Here is a 15,744-nt window from a genome sequence, read left to right on the forward strand (position 1 = left end):
GTCTGTGTTTATATGTAGTTAAATTTAGATTATACCCTTTTGAGTTAAAGGGTAATGTAAAAATAATGGACTTTAAGACCTCAGTAATGAAAAGGTAAAAATTAGGGGATAATCCTCTGTTGTTAATCTGAACGTATGAAATATTTAAGAAAACTATGTCCGAGGTTCTGTGGCAATCCCACTTACCTTAAAGATTAAATAAAGATAAAAACTTTTACGTTTCTAGGTTGTTAAAATTTTTCGTTGATTAATCGATAATTTTGCACCAATACCGAATTGAATTAGAATTAGCGTAAACCACATAAATAAGTAATTTGTCATTTCAAATTAAGTGCAAAGAATTTTCTACGTTTAAAGCATCCCGACGAAAATGTCAATTTATTTCTTCGGAATAGTGAGACGGTATCGTTTCGGCCGAATATCATTCGTAGCCGCAAAGGAACAATCGGACGTGATCCGTCCGATTTACCGTCTTCGTCGAATGCTCACTCGTGCTTGCGATCGTACGTGAGTGCAATCGTACGTGGATATTATAGTTGCAGTGCCGAAACCTAACCATGCGTAAAACGGTGCGATTTGCAACCGCAGATACGTTTACACAGTTTTAATCATTAGAAAAGCAATTTTGCATACCAACATTTTTAATATGCTATTATATAATGTACGTAATTTTATTTTATAAAGAAAAATAGATATTTAATTTGTGCAAGTAGTGCGGCGAGTTGGCTAATTGTTGGGTAAATGCGGGATATGGAGCCGAAGGTGAATGCGTTTTACCCGCATGTGTGTGCAATAGCCAATCCGCACATGTCGCACATAATATTTTTTTTTACCTGTGCGTCCAAATGTTGGTCCTTGAGTATAAAGTGATACGTGAAAAAAGGACCCCATTTTCGGTATATAGATAGCGAAAAGAATTTTTATATTCTCCTATAATTATAAAAAAAAACATTTAATAGCTATTGAGTTTCTTTTGTTTTATAAAATAAAAAAATCATACTATGATTTGATTTTTTTGTTATTAAGTGTTAATTTAAACGCTAGGTTAAATTAAATTTTTTATCAATAGCATGAAGATATTTTTGAATGGAACTTCATGTCAACATGATTATACAATAAAATTTCGAGAGAGTTTTGCGCGTGTTATTGATTATATTATCCGATAGAGTTGCAAACTACTCTTTTGTTAGCTGAGCAAGGCGGGTACAAATATTCTCCGCACGCCTGGGAAGTAGAGAGTACACAAAAATTAACGTGGAAAGGTGCTTTTCAGGCGACGGCTCAACGACCTCCGAAGCACGGAATCCGATTAGAACTCGAGATTCGATTATACAGCAAGATCTTTGCCCTCCTCTTGCCGGGTCTCATATTCGCGCGTTGATCGATTCTACTTGCGTATCACAGAGGTGTTAGAAACCGTCCCGTATCCTCCCCGTCGCATTTCTCCGGGTAAGATATGTAGTCTTGCGTGGAGATACGCATGCATGACATGCTAATGCGATTCCCGCTTGTTCCTGTCAGGCCACGTCGCGTCATGGCTTTCGCGATCTTCGAATCGAGTGGTCCGCGAATGACGTATGTCCTACGAGCGACACGCATCGCGCGGTGTGTAAAGGACGTGTCAGACGTGCGTTCGTTTCCATCGACGGCGTGATTGTTCTTTTGACAAGACTTCAATTTTTTTCGCGGCAGCTATCAACGAGTCAGTCGAACGGACATCCCGAGTAAAGAGAAAAAAAAGAAACAAAAAAAAAACAACGATTTCTTTGCCTCTCTTGGTGAAATAAATTTCACTGAGGACAAGTTCAAACGTTTAAACTCCCCAGCGGTTTGTCGCGGTGTAACATTTTCGTATCTGTTTGATAAAATTTTTATCCAGGTGTTTACATTATTTTGGATTTCTTTTCCGGTTTTATAGATTGTCCCGCACAACTAATAACATAACGGATATTAGCATTTAGATCAAAAGTATCGACACAGAGTGAATCTACTACTGTTAACACTTACACTGTGGTGACGAAAGCTTGGAGATCGGTCGTCTCTCTTTCCTTCGAAGGAGCTATTTGTCGACCAGCGCAAATATTTATGCGATTAGTCGGGGATATACTCTGTTGGGAATCATTATTATTTCAGAGGGTATCAAACTTTCTGGGTATCCACGCGGAATGGCCTCCACCGTTTTTCTTTTCTCTACTTTCCTTCTCTGTCTTTGATATCCCATCTTTCGGATCCTTTATAACCGGGGCTATGTCGCCTGAGCAAACAGAGAATGCTCCTTGTAACTTACGATCGATATTGATGGGATTTCGATTGAACTTCCGGACGCGTAGGATGCTCGTGCACTGCTAAAGCAGACAAGACTAGCGATTCTCGACAGGGCTGATTGACAGGGCTATCTAATATTATTGTTTTCCCCGATCTGGCCTTTCTCGTGAGTCATTCGCAATCTAGATGCACCCTTACAAATTTTTGACACGGGAGATTGTGATGGGAGAAGATCTGATAGGTAATGACCAGTACGTCAAGATTCGAAATTTATGTGACATTGATAGAATTTTAATAAATTGATATCTATTACAAAAGCTTCGCACACAATTGTATAAATAGTCTATGGTATACGAGAACGAGGAAATATGATAACTCGCGATATGGACATTTATAGATCGATTGAAATTATCGGCTTCTCTTATATCTGACTTATATTTGTTACTTTAATTGTTACTATTAAAAATTGAAAGCACCGAAAGTTGATTTCATATTATATTTACTAAAGATTTCACGTTTGACTGAAGATTGAAACGTTAATTTTTATATCTGTATTAATACATAACTGTTAGACCAATTACACGGATGATCGTCTTTATTCCAATTTATTATATAGAATCGATTGCGGTACAAATTAACGTTATTAATAAAATGGAGTAAAATGAAATGGAGACAAAGAGACGCAATAATTCCGTGACGAGAATTTGTTGGACGAGTAAAAACAAGTCGCAATGCGATATCCGAAAATGATCTGTCGTCGACGTTGATTTGTCGAGGAGGGGAGACGATTCGCGTTATCGATTATGTTCCACGAATATCTGACACGTCCATCTTCATCGCGCAATGCGATGAATATCTAGGATTTCAAACGAAATAATAGGAACGTCGATACAAGGATCGCGTTTCGTTTATGTCAATTCGTAATGTCCCATTCGTACCGCGTATGGAACTTTCTATTAATGTTTATGTTGTAACGCTAACGAGACGAGATTCCAGTTTCTTAAAATGTTATAAAGTAGCAGCTTATAATAATAAATTTTGTTGATTTGTCTCTTTTAAGCTCTTCTTAAAATAATTCAAAATAATGAAGTTATGACGTATAATAACGCATCATACTACTTGACTTAATGAGTACATAAATATGAAGTATATTATTTTTGTTTATTAAGTAATGTTAATTATTTTTTAAATGGTTGTATATTATTTCTTCCATTTTGTTAACTTTTAGAAATATAAAAAAATATATTTTCGCTCTACGTATCAGAAATCATGGTTAAAATTCAAGAGACAAATACATTAGCCGTACTTGACTGCGTGAACGTCACAATCAAATCTCACTGAAACATAATTAAGTTATGAAAGCGTTGTGGGACGTAGAAATTCGCAAGGTAGCAGCAGCATGTGACATTTAATTAATTATTGTTGCACACATTGGCACTGCGAACATCTATGTCGTAGTTGCGTCGCAAAGACGAATAAAGTTACAAATATCGCGTCTCTCAATAATTTAACTAACACGTGAGTGTTAACAGAAAAAAAGATATTGCACCGAAATAAAAGACAACGAACTTGGTTAATCGGTATTACTCTCATAGTAACGAGACTTTTGATCGCCGATGCGAGGAAAAAACCAGTTATGTCGCGCGCGCTTTCGTGTCGAAGAAAGGCGAGTTGCACGATAAATTGCATTTTTCGTACATTGCACGTACAAGAGAGCATGAGCCGCGATTTCCCTTCGCACGACAATGTTCGTTAAAGTGCATCAACGAATTACTGTTCGTAATGCGGATCGCACCATACGCATATGTGCAATCTGGCGTAGAAAACATTCTCGGCGTTTGCTTCGCATTTAATGAGATGCTGCGGTTAAACTTTCCCTCTCTCGATGCCGCATCCCGCTTCTCTTTTTGGCGGGACATTAATATCGCGCGGTTGATCGTCCGCGGCTCCCCGAGAGCTGAAGCTTTGTCAGTGTTCTGGACTGCAGCTATTCCTCGCCTTTCGGCATTTCAACGCGCGTTGTCTATTTTCGCCCGCTGCTATTCTCGCAACACCGTATCCCTTTCCCCCGTCGTCGTACACACGCGCTATAGTGTGCGCGTTTCTCGCTGTTACTATGCACCTGTACCCTCGGGCAGCATCAAAATTCTGTATGACTCACATCTCCCGTGAAAAAATAGCTTCTCTGATGTTTGGCCGTGTTTGTCGAAATGGGCAAGCACGCTCGCGATCAATAAACTATTTTCATGCGTATCGAATGCAGATAGTGCAGTCGGATTTTATTTATCGGTGTCGAGCGAGGTTGATGGATTCCTACTATTTATATGCGCCGCGGCCTTCCGTGTGTTTGAATAATCTGAAATTCTTGTTAGAAATTTAATTGATTAATTATACGTATATCCCTGTTAGTTTCTCTTCATTAGTTCTGTTGTCGTTTGAAAATTAATATTTTATAGTTAATATTATTTGTTCATCGAATCGTTAATTAGCAATTAACTTAAACATCAACATTGAAATTATGCAGATTGTATAATACATTTAACTAATGTATCGTAATTAATATTACGTTGATGTTACATGAAGCTCTCTCGCGTGCATGTTTCGTATAATTTTGATTTTTACTGATTTGCATCGAAATTGATAGCAGTTATTAGATCTTTCTCTCTCGAAGTAAGTAATTCTTCTTGAGTCTTTTGAAAATTCCGGAAATAAAATGCGGTTGAGTCGTCGTGTGGCAGTGACATCGTGTATGCTCGCAACGTTACCTAGCTGAGAGGTAACGTCAAAATTGGAGTGAAGACAGGGAAAAAGAAAACGAAATCGAAAGATTCTTGTGGAGTGATGGAAACTGTGCCCTGGCAGTCGTTTGAAATGACGGAAGGGCGACCCGTGCACCGTTACTATTGACCTCTTTGATGTTTTAGCTTTATCAGTTGCGAATTCGATACTTTGTATAGGTTCCCGAGTATCGTTCTACCTGGTTTATTGAGGGGAGTATGTATATTTGGAAGACGAAAGGAAGAATCGTAAAGTATGCGATTGTGGTAAGTGATATTTGAAATTTTGCGGTATTCTTTTAGAGCACAATGCTAGTGTTGCTGTGTAGCGTGCAAATATTAATAGAGCGCCTCGCGAGTGTCAGTCGTTGATCCATAGTCGAAGACGGTGCCGGTGCAGTAGATTACCGTCGAGTGTTTCTCACATCTGAGCTGTCTCTTTGTTGCACACGATTGCACACGTTTGTGGTCGTTAATAATTCCGGACGAGTCCACGAAATAGCACCATCGTGTATGTGTCATGTTGACGTACACGTTTGACGTACTGGTCGAATAAGTCCTCGAATGATAGATTGCTGTTCTCTGTCATGCGGTTATTATTCAATATAGTCAGGATAAAATGTGGTCAAGATAAACTGTGCGTATTTTACCGATACAATATATGTATATAGGTCGATTTAAGTATAGACAGCGTCGTTTGTAATTTTGCAAGGATGTCATGATTTACCGCATTTCGTCTTATTTCGATTAATTCTGCGTTAATCTTTCTTTTATAAAAAAAAACCTATTAGAATGTTTTATCATCAGAGTCACACACACACACACACATTTTTCTATAAATTATTCTATTTTTATGCTAAAACTAATATTCTAAATATTTTAACATTTAATATTAATCTTAATAAACTAAAATTTCATTAAATTCCGTATGAAATTAAATGTGGAATATATAATTTCGTTTATCGATGTAATAAATCGTTTTTTAATTACCTATATTGAGAGTAAAGAGTGCTTCGACAGAAAGTTCAATAACAGATTGGTAAAAGAATTCGTGTCTGAAAGAACGTAATATACGAGGTGCTCTATAAATTTTTTACACATATTCGAATAACCAATAAATGAAAAGACATATTGGTTGAAATGTAGGTCGCGTGCAAATACACAAAAATATTTAGCTAACTTGAAATATCTGTACACTGTTGACACTTCGGGAAAAAAAATCGAGCATACAATAATATATCTTCACTTCTCAAATTACACACTTGCGGGATAGTATAAATAATTTATCGACGTCAGAATACCATTATGAAAGGTCGAAGCGCAGAGAGTTAATAAATGGGACGGATCATCCATTTTCTTCATATCCGTAACGCTCGCAGCTTTATCCGGAAACAAGAAACATCCCTACCGTACCAAGTTCCGCGGAAGAAGCATTGCAAAATCTTCCTAAAAGCTAGATCGCTTCATAAGTTTCAGGAGTGAGACAAATCGTCGCATTTACGCTCGCGTCTATCTCCTCGCCGTACACGTCGGAGACCGAAATGGCCCCCTTTGGCGTTCTCCTGCTGGCTGGAGCACAAAGAGAAAGGAGCGCGCAGCCGGCAGGAATCAAATGAGAACGCCAGATAATTAAACGGATTTAGGCACTCAGACATGGCCACTCCTACCTTCCTCGCTCATCTCTCTTTCTACGTCAGTTAAACCGCAAGGCGCGAGAGCGCATGACGATTAATTACGAAAGATTACATCTCGTGATGAGCCAGTCCGTTTTGCTTTTGCCTCTGCTCTGTCCCCAGCGTGTCTTCATCTCTCTTTTTTTTTTTTGGCGCGAAAGGTATTGTCGTCTGCGAATAATGTCGAGTCTCAAGTACGGCCTGTTGACCGAATGGGCGCTTTCGAATGCACAATGAGAAGATCCGACTGTCCACTTTGAATAAAATGTATCGTACTTCCGTAACTTGGGATACATTTGTCTACGTCGTATGGATCAAGTGATGTATAGAGTATTACGGACGAATGATATTTTAGGATCGATACAAATTTACGTTTGGTAAGATATCATTTGTTATAACTTTCCAAAATTCGATTTTGCTACATATCTCATGTCAGCTAAATTTTAAATTAAAATTATGCTAAAGTTTAATCCATTTCATATCAAACGACGAATTTTCTATAACTTATTTCCGTGAAAGTCGATTTGCAAAATTTTTTTCTTATTAACTAATAAGATATTGGTTAATAAATCTAAAAAATTTTATGATAATTTGTTTAAATGGATTAAAAGAATTTCTCTTTTTTATATATAAATATTTTATGTTCATAAAATAAAATAAATCCATTGAATTATTTCAATTTGAATCATTAAGAGATGAAATTTCGAGGTTTTATGTGAGCTTATAAAAGATCTAGTATTCTTGTAACGTAACCAATATCTTGAAAAGTTCAAGAAACCCAAGCAGCCATTTTGGAATACGGTCGCTTCGAAACCGATCCGCCGACTATGCACGGAATTCGATGGGAATGAAATTTACGCGCCGATACGAGATTCGAATCGAGTTCCATCGCGACGGACTTATGGCAGCGTAAAATTTCATTTCTGTGTAAGATTTCGACAGCGCCTCGTTGATGGGTGCCCTGGAGAATTATAAAATTAAGAAATGACTGTAGGCTATTTGAATACTCGACGAATAAAATCTTTTTAGGGAAAATCATTTATTAGTTTTTTAACAACGTCGTTAATTAGGGATTAATTTGCATATAAAAAATATAAAGTATAAAATTGGTGAGATTTACATAACTGATTTTTATTATTATGTAACAATTGTGTATATTTATTTCCTTTGGTAAGAAAAGAAGGAGAGATAACAATATATGAAATATTTGTACATTTTTTAATTATAAAACGTATTGTATTTAATTTTATTTAACTTGTATATTAATCTCTTGTTTATTATTATATATTTAAATTTTTATGTATGTAACTGAAGCTAACAGCCAAAGGCAGCAGCCAAACATCGAGCGGCCAGAGCCGAACGTGACATAAGCGTCAGGGGGCACCATTCAATCAAACGTTAAAAATTTCCTGGTTATGAGATTTTTAACAAACTTTGAAAAATTTGCATAGAGTTTAGTCATTATAATACATAATTGACAAGACTTGTAATTTACCAATTGTTATAAATTTTTTAAACTAATTCCTATCGTCTTCCGCGCCTCACGCCTAAACGCAAAAGTACGATTTCCTTCAAATTTGGCTGGAAATATCTTTCCGTAACGTACAATTGACTGATCGATCATTCATGAGAGGACGTGCATTTTCCTGATTGTTATAAATATTTTTTAAATTAATTTTTATCGTTTGAAGCCGTGAAACCGCTACGTCGTCGGCTCTGGGTGCGGCAAAAAGCGGTAATGTACTTAAAAAAAAAAAATCGCTGCATTATTCTGGTAATCAACTATGTTTTGCAAAAATGCATTTTCATAAAAATTTCTCATATACGATTAATTAAGTCGTTCTAGACTTCAAAAAATATTTTCGTAGAAATTTGAAGACAACGTTCCTTGTATTTATTTGACTAACGTAATTAACAATTTAAAAAACCACTAAACAATTAATAACGATTGCGAATGAAAATCTCATAACCAGGGAATTTTTAACGTTTGATTGAATGGTGTCCCCTGGAAACGCCTATATGACGTTTGGCTCTGGCTGCTCGGCGTTTGGCTGCTGCCTTTGGCTGCTAGCTTTAGCTACATTTTTTATGTATAGATTTTGTGATATGTAAAAATATAAATATAGCGTGGGATATTATACTCTATATTAATATTTTTTAGTATTATTCCGGAGAAAGGTAAAATTTTTAAGGTATTAATGATTAAAATTTTCTCGTTTATTTATTGGAAATAGTACAAGATCAGATAAATAATTAATGACAAATTCTCGAGATTCGATTGAACGAAATTCTTAGCAACGATAGATTTTGTATTAAATAATGCCTAATATCTTGCTTCCTGAATAGCACGTACAGTGTGTATACATTATTGTGTTGCACCGTTGCTGTTCCATTAGCATGTTCTTGGAAAGCCTCGATAAGGCGCGTGACAACGTATTGATTCGCCATGCATTAATTATTACGTCTAGAAGGAATTCACTGGATTGAACGTCACACTAATTTCCTCGGTCTTCACTAAGGATCACTAATATTGTAACACAGACAGGACAATACGTGGCTCGAATCATGGCCCGCGAATTATTTACAGTATTGTCGAGCTGCAACGCGCAGCAGCCGTCTCTGATAAAGGCATTTGTCATCACATGGCTTTCATGTTCGATTATCGATACGTCCGGGTCCAGTCGATAGACGGCACGCTGCTGATGGTCAATGGGTATTTATGGTCGATCGTTTCCTACTTCCGGTGGAACGAATCGCGCGCACGCACGTCGTTATTTAGTTCAATCCGGAATTTAAATACTGAGCTTTAAAATCGAGCTTTGCGAGGGATAAAGGATTATGAAGATTATGAAATTGTTCAGTGCGCATTTGAAGACAATACATTTTTGACGTTATCTATCATTGTCAACGAATCCATCTTTTTACTAATTTCTCCGCGGAAACATAAGGGAAAGAAATGTAATTTTGATAAGAATTTCTCATTGGAAATGTTCATTGGAGAATTTTAGAGAAAAATCCAATTTTTATTAAAGTAGAAATTGAAAGAGTGAGCAAATTGTCTTACATAAACATCCGTGTAAATCTTGTAAGTAAAGCCTTATATAATTTACGAGCCGGATAATATTTGACTTAAAAAAAAAGTAATTTTAATGAGAAAATATAAAATGTAAATGAAAAGAGAGGATATTGATATATGTATAATTAAGACATTAAAGTATAATAAGATATTTCGAGTAGAGTTTTGTGAAAGCACGCGCATATAGAACGAGAATGTTTCAACAAACGTTCCAACAAACGTTTCGAACGGTTTGCAGTGACGCCACGGCGTCTCCGCGGATTTGGCTTTTCCCATTATCTGTTGGTCAGGAGGGAAACATTCGTTTCTGGGCGCCATTGTTTTCAACGCGTCGCATCATTCGTGCAAGTATCTTTTCCCTGTGCTACATACATACGTTTCTGGCTTCCCCAATGTGTTTTCCGCAACTCTGTGACCGGCTTTTTTCTTTGTGGCGCCAATTAAATTTGTATTGGTGTCACGTGTCACGCGGATGACAATTCACAAATGAAACAAAAAGGTAGAATTGCACGCCGTTTTTATTCACGCGTCTATTCGCAAGTGCAAGCACATGTGAGTGCAAATAAAACAGTTTTGTCTCGTTGGGATAAATTTTTTGTTCCTCAGGCAAACGGGATTAAAAATGCATCGTTAAATTTGCGAACAGGTGATTTTTTAACAATTGCGAATATTGCGAAGAGATTAATGAGGTGCCTTGTCGACAATCTATAATCTCGTTCTCTATGTGTCTACTTTTATTTTTTATGTTTTACCTCATCAGTTTTAATTTCAATTTAACGATGTAGAAAATACGTACGCTGGAAAGTTTCAGCAGAAAATTGAGAAAAAATTATACATGCTCGCTCACATGTTTTTGAAGCATAATTTTTGCAAATTTGAGAGATATTTTAATATCCAAACCGCAAGTGTTTTATTTAGTTATGAAGATGCCGGTGTTCAGAATATTTATTACTAAAAGTATGAATAAGGTTATTCCTCCTTTTACATTCCTTCTTGTTATTTGCAAGTCACGAAAGACTGAGAAAGCTATCGTTGATGAATTCATTGTACTCACAGAAGTAACTCTCACGGATGTACTTCGTCCACGGTATGCACTTGGGATTATATTTTCCATTTATCAAATTCCTCGTTCTTACTGGTTTTGCTATGTTACATGCTCACCACGATGTTTTTATTCTGGCCATTAGAATCCTCGTAATGTCAGCGTCAGCGAATGGAGAAATAATATTTGCTTACCAACGTGCAAGATTTTGGTGTGCGTGTTGCGAATATTAAATTAAATTTTTTGAATTTACTTGTCACGGTGTGTTTTAATATTGCAAAAGTTAGGAGTTTTTGATCGGTGTATTGAAAGTATTATATAATTTTTCAAATAATATGTATAAAAAAAGTTAAAAGTTTGCTTCTGAACTAGAACTTTGAGTTTTTCATCTTTTGCGTCGTTAATATTGATTAAAAGTTTATATAAAACAGGTTTTCCCATTAATTATAAAGTATTTAAAAGTTGCTTTTGTCGTTTTAGCGTTAAGTTGAGAACGTTCAAGAATGCGATTCTCTTAATCAGTTTTCTAATTTTGATTGCATCTAATAAGAAGGTCAAAATATAATTAATGCATTAGGCAAACACACGTAAGGAACACAGTTATTATTACAGCTAATGTATATTTATATTCTATGTGTTAACTAAAATATTTTATCTGATCTCTAGATTAGCGTTTTTTGTGATTATTAGAGAATGTACAACGAATTGTTGGATGCAAGATTTGTTGTGATATTGCGATGGCAATTATGTGTGAACTGTGACGAGAGTGTAACAATGACGAAATGCCTTTACTGTGGCACGCCACAATTCATGTAAATGTCATCTAACATGTTGACCAATATTATTACATTCACGATACATGTCTCTATACGTCATTACTGAATAATGGAACGTGAAAAATAAGCTGGCGGATGCAACAGTCATTTAGAAAGGTCCGGTTGACGTAGGCTAATAGATCGTGAAATTGTTGACAACCGAGATTAATGAACCATGGATCGGTGGTGCGACGCTCGGCATCCATAATTCGTAAATGCGTGTCGCTACAGTTTATTTGTTTTCCTACCGATATCATCCGCGAAGCGGCATTATTCGCCGTGTAACCTATTTCTGTTGTTGCCAAAAAACTACATTCTGCAGTCGGTATAAATCAACGGATATCACCGTTGATGCACATCGATGACTTTCGTGGTGCAATAACTTTTGCACCAGTTCGATCACCGTACTTCCCATTCGCAAACGGTGATAAATTCTCCGATAAATATACAACTCGTATTTCGCACTCAATATGTTGAACATCAAGCCATAGATTGCCTTTGTGTTAGTAGTATGCAAAATTTATCTTATTATATGCTATTAATTATATTTACATGGCCAAAGTGTAGAATGAAAAGTGGATTTAACAGAAAGTTTTATTGATTTGCGCATGCAAAATCTGTGTAAACTGAAAATATTTAAATATAATATACGCGCGCGCGCGCGTGTGTGTGTGTATGTGTAACATTTATTTTAAAAACATAAGTAAATTTTTAGAAAACTAGAACATAATTTAGAGCTATTTAGCCTTAAAATTATTAAATATAATTTAATACATAAAGCTTGCTTGAAATAATTTGACTTTTTTTATAAACAAAACCCTAGAAATAAGCTAAACTTATACATATTTGTAATTTGTACATTGTGCGCGTGAGAACTTCGGACTAAACAAAATTCTTCCAGAAAGAATTTTTCCAGGAATTCATTTAAATTTTAATAATTAATTTTCTAAATTATTTTTCTTAATTATTCTTTTAAATTATATATTAAAATCTCACAACTATATTATAAATAGGACGATATTGTGCCATTATAACGGCAGTCGCAATTATGTCGATTGTTCCTGTATTCTGCAATTGTTGCTACAATTTGTATTAGTACAATGCATTGAGAACCATACATTTGGTCATTGTTCGAAAACAGTTGCTCCTTCCAGCCTTATTGGACTCGCCAGTGGCGATTTACTTTATCGAATTTGGTTAAAAGAAACTTTCCTCACGCGAGCGCCAAAGAAAAGGAAGCGAAAGATGTGGAGCGCGAATCGGGACGTTCAGAATATCCTGCGCCGTAAGTCGAAAAACTTCCGGCGGGATCGTATTAATCTTATCCTGCGGCTTTCTGTCGCGACTGGCTCACATGAGTTCATAGGTCATGTTACTACCAATCGATCTTCTAATACGAGTTACGATATCAGAAGCATCTTTTTCAAGTAGCTTTATCAGAATAAATCTGAAATCGATTACATGGAGTCGTATATTAATATTGCCTATTGGCGTTACAGCTATTGGAATTTTATTTATTTCAATTTTTTATATATTCCGTTGCGTGTCCTATTTCTTTTAGACGTCTTTGAAATGTAGATTTGATTTAACAAGCGTGGTATTTCTGCAAATCGTATTTTGCTGCAAGTAAGATGAAACCAATCAAATCCAATTAAATCATATAAGGGAAGTCAAACAAGCTTAGTTAGTTGCAAAATCAGTTTTCTGATATCGACGAGAAATGGTATGGAAAATCGATAACCTTGCGTAATGAGAAGCATTAAAAAGAGCATCTAAAAAGTAAAATAACATAAACGTAAATTATTACCTGAAAGAAGGAGAGAAAATGGAATGATACGTATGTGATATATATTAAGAATCGAAAGATTTATAATGGTTTAATACATTTTTTTATTTATCTCTGTGCAAAATTTTAAGAATTATTGGAATGAGATAATAGAATGACGGACTTTTACCATTTTTCTTTTTAGTTTAAAAAATCTAATAGCACTTGGGATTTTTTAAATAATAAATACAAAATATTGTACAATACGAAAGATATAACATAGAGAAATCACTTAATTTTCATTATGCGTTTGCGTGACCATATGGAGAGGCACTCGCTCTTAAGGAAGGAACTATCTCACGTATTATCATCATTTTGTGAAAAGTTACATTACAGTGTCGCTGTAACTCTTTATTATTCTGAAAATTATTTGCCACACGGCTGGCATCCCGAAAGCACTCCAACAGTTTCATACAGTGTTCTCGCATCCGACATGATTAAGTTCCTTCTCTCAAGGAAGAAAAATACTTTCGCGTTGTGATCAGAAAACCCATATCATCCGACGGCGTCGGAAGTTATTATTAGGAGAAAGATTATTCGACGTACGCTCCTATGTTGAATACGAATTTATTTTTCAAAATTGTTCTCGCCAAAGTTTACTCAATAAATCATTCTGAACCTCGTTTCAATATTTGTGAAAGAGAGTAACTAGAATATTTCATCACCGTTTTGGATATATCCGTAATTGGACATATCTAACCTTTATAGAAAAGCTTTGTATGTTTTTATTAATTCTATGGCATGCAAATTATAGTATATAATTGCTATTTTAATACTTCTTATATAACGTATATAAATATATTTTATATAATTGTCTTACATAATTTTTTAAATTTATATCTTACGTATAATTAAAAAAAATAATGTATAAAGTTATCATATTTGTTTGAAAAAAATATAATACTTTTATGTTTTATTAATACATATGACTATTTTCAATAAATATGCAGTGGTTATAGAAATTATTGAAATATTGTATTGATAACATAAGTAAAAATTTACTTTTAAGTATTTTACGTAAAAAAGGTGAAAAAGAAGGTTTCTCTTTCTTTCTCATTCATATTGTATTTTATTTTATAATATTTCAAATATTTTAAGCTTTTTCATATTGCAATGGTTTTTTTTGTTTTAATCGGTTTATACGCACGGTAACGTTCGAACACGCTACATTGCCTTCCCCTAATCAGGTCATAGCCTACTTTTGATACATATACAGTATTTATGAACACAAGAATGACGCAGACTATGAGGTTCATAAAATATACATCATGAAAATATGCTTATCGGAGCTTTTAATTGACATTTAATCTAAATCACATGAGAATATGTGTAATTTCATAGTGCTATATTTTGACATCATAAAAAAACAATTGTTATCAAAAGATAACAATTATCGTAAATTTTATCAAATTATATACGATCTTAAAAGCCATTAAAATCACTTGTATTGTAAAGGAAATTATTGTTTTACAGCAATTGTCAGTTTATTGAATTATTAATGCTCTGCTTGTTTTATCTCTAAAATATGGGTCTTTCTTTTAATTTTTATACTCTCTAATAAAATATCTCTGGATTTATAAAATGATTAAAATGCACATTATGCTTCGTGAAATGTAAATACTTAACAAACAATTCACGCAACACTTTTGTAAAATTAAAATAGCACTTGTAATGTGAGCTACAATACTCGCATGGCATTAAACGTACCGTAAAGTTGAAGTATTTTAATAAAGCTAAAATATTTACCATCCGCATATATATAACGTGTCTCATACGTTGTAATATGTAATAAGAGTAAAGCTCTTATTTGAAGATTTTTTGTGCTTCTCACTATTGAAATAATTTTTAATTAATTTGTTTTACCAACAAAAATAAGTCACTCATTATTGTCTCGTAGCATTGAAAATGTTTTAATAATAAATTAAAGATTTTTAATAAAATTTATTAAAAGATTATTTTTAAATAACAAAAATATACTTTACATGGTTAGAAAAAATCAGTTTTTAAGTTTTTGATATTATGCAGATTAATTTACATTATTATTTTATGATTATTTTCTCATGTACACAAAGTCAAAGATACAGTTTTACCGAAAACGTTAACACGTCAATTGTTTAAATTTGATAAAATTTATTATTATTTTTTATTTCAATCATGTAATCGTGCCATCATGCGCTAGGCCAAGCCATATTACGGGGAAAAGCTTAAAGAGTCAAAGGTGGAATCGAGCTTCGAGCACGGAAAATCCTCCCTGCCTCTCTTCGTTCCACT

The sequence above is a fragment of the Monomorium pharaonis genome, unplaced genomic scaffold (assembly GCF_013373865.1).
Source record: "Monomorium pharaonis isolate MP-MQ-018 unplaced genomic scaffold, ASM1337386v2 scaffold_201, whole genome shotgun sequence".
Taxonomy (NCBI): Eukaryota; Metazoa; Arthropoda; class Insecta; order Hymenoptera; family Formicidae; genus Monomorium; species Monomorium pharaonis.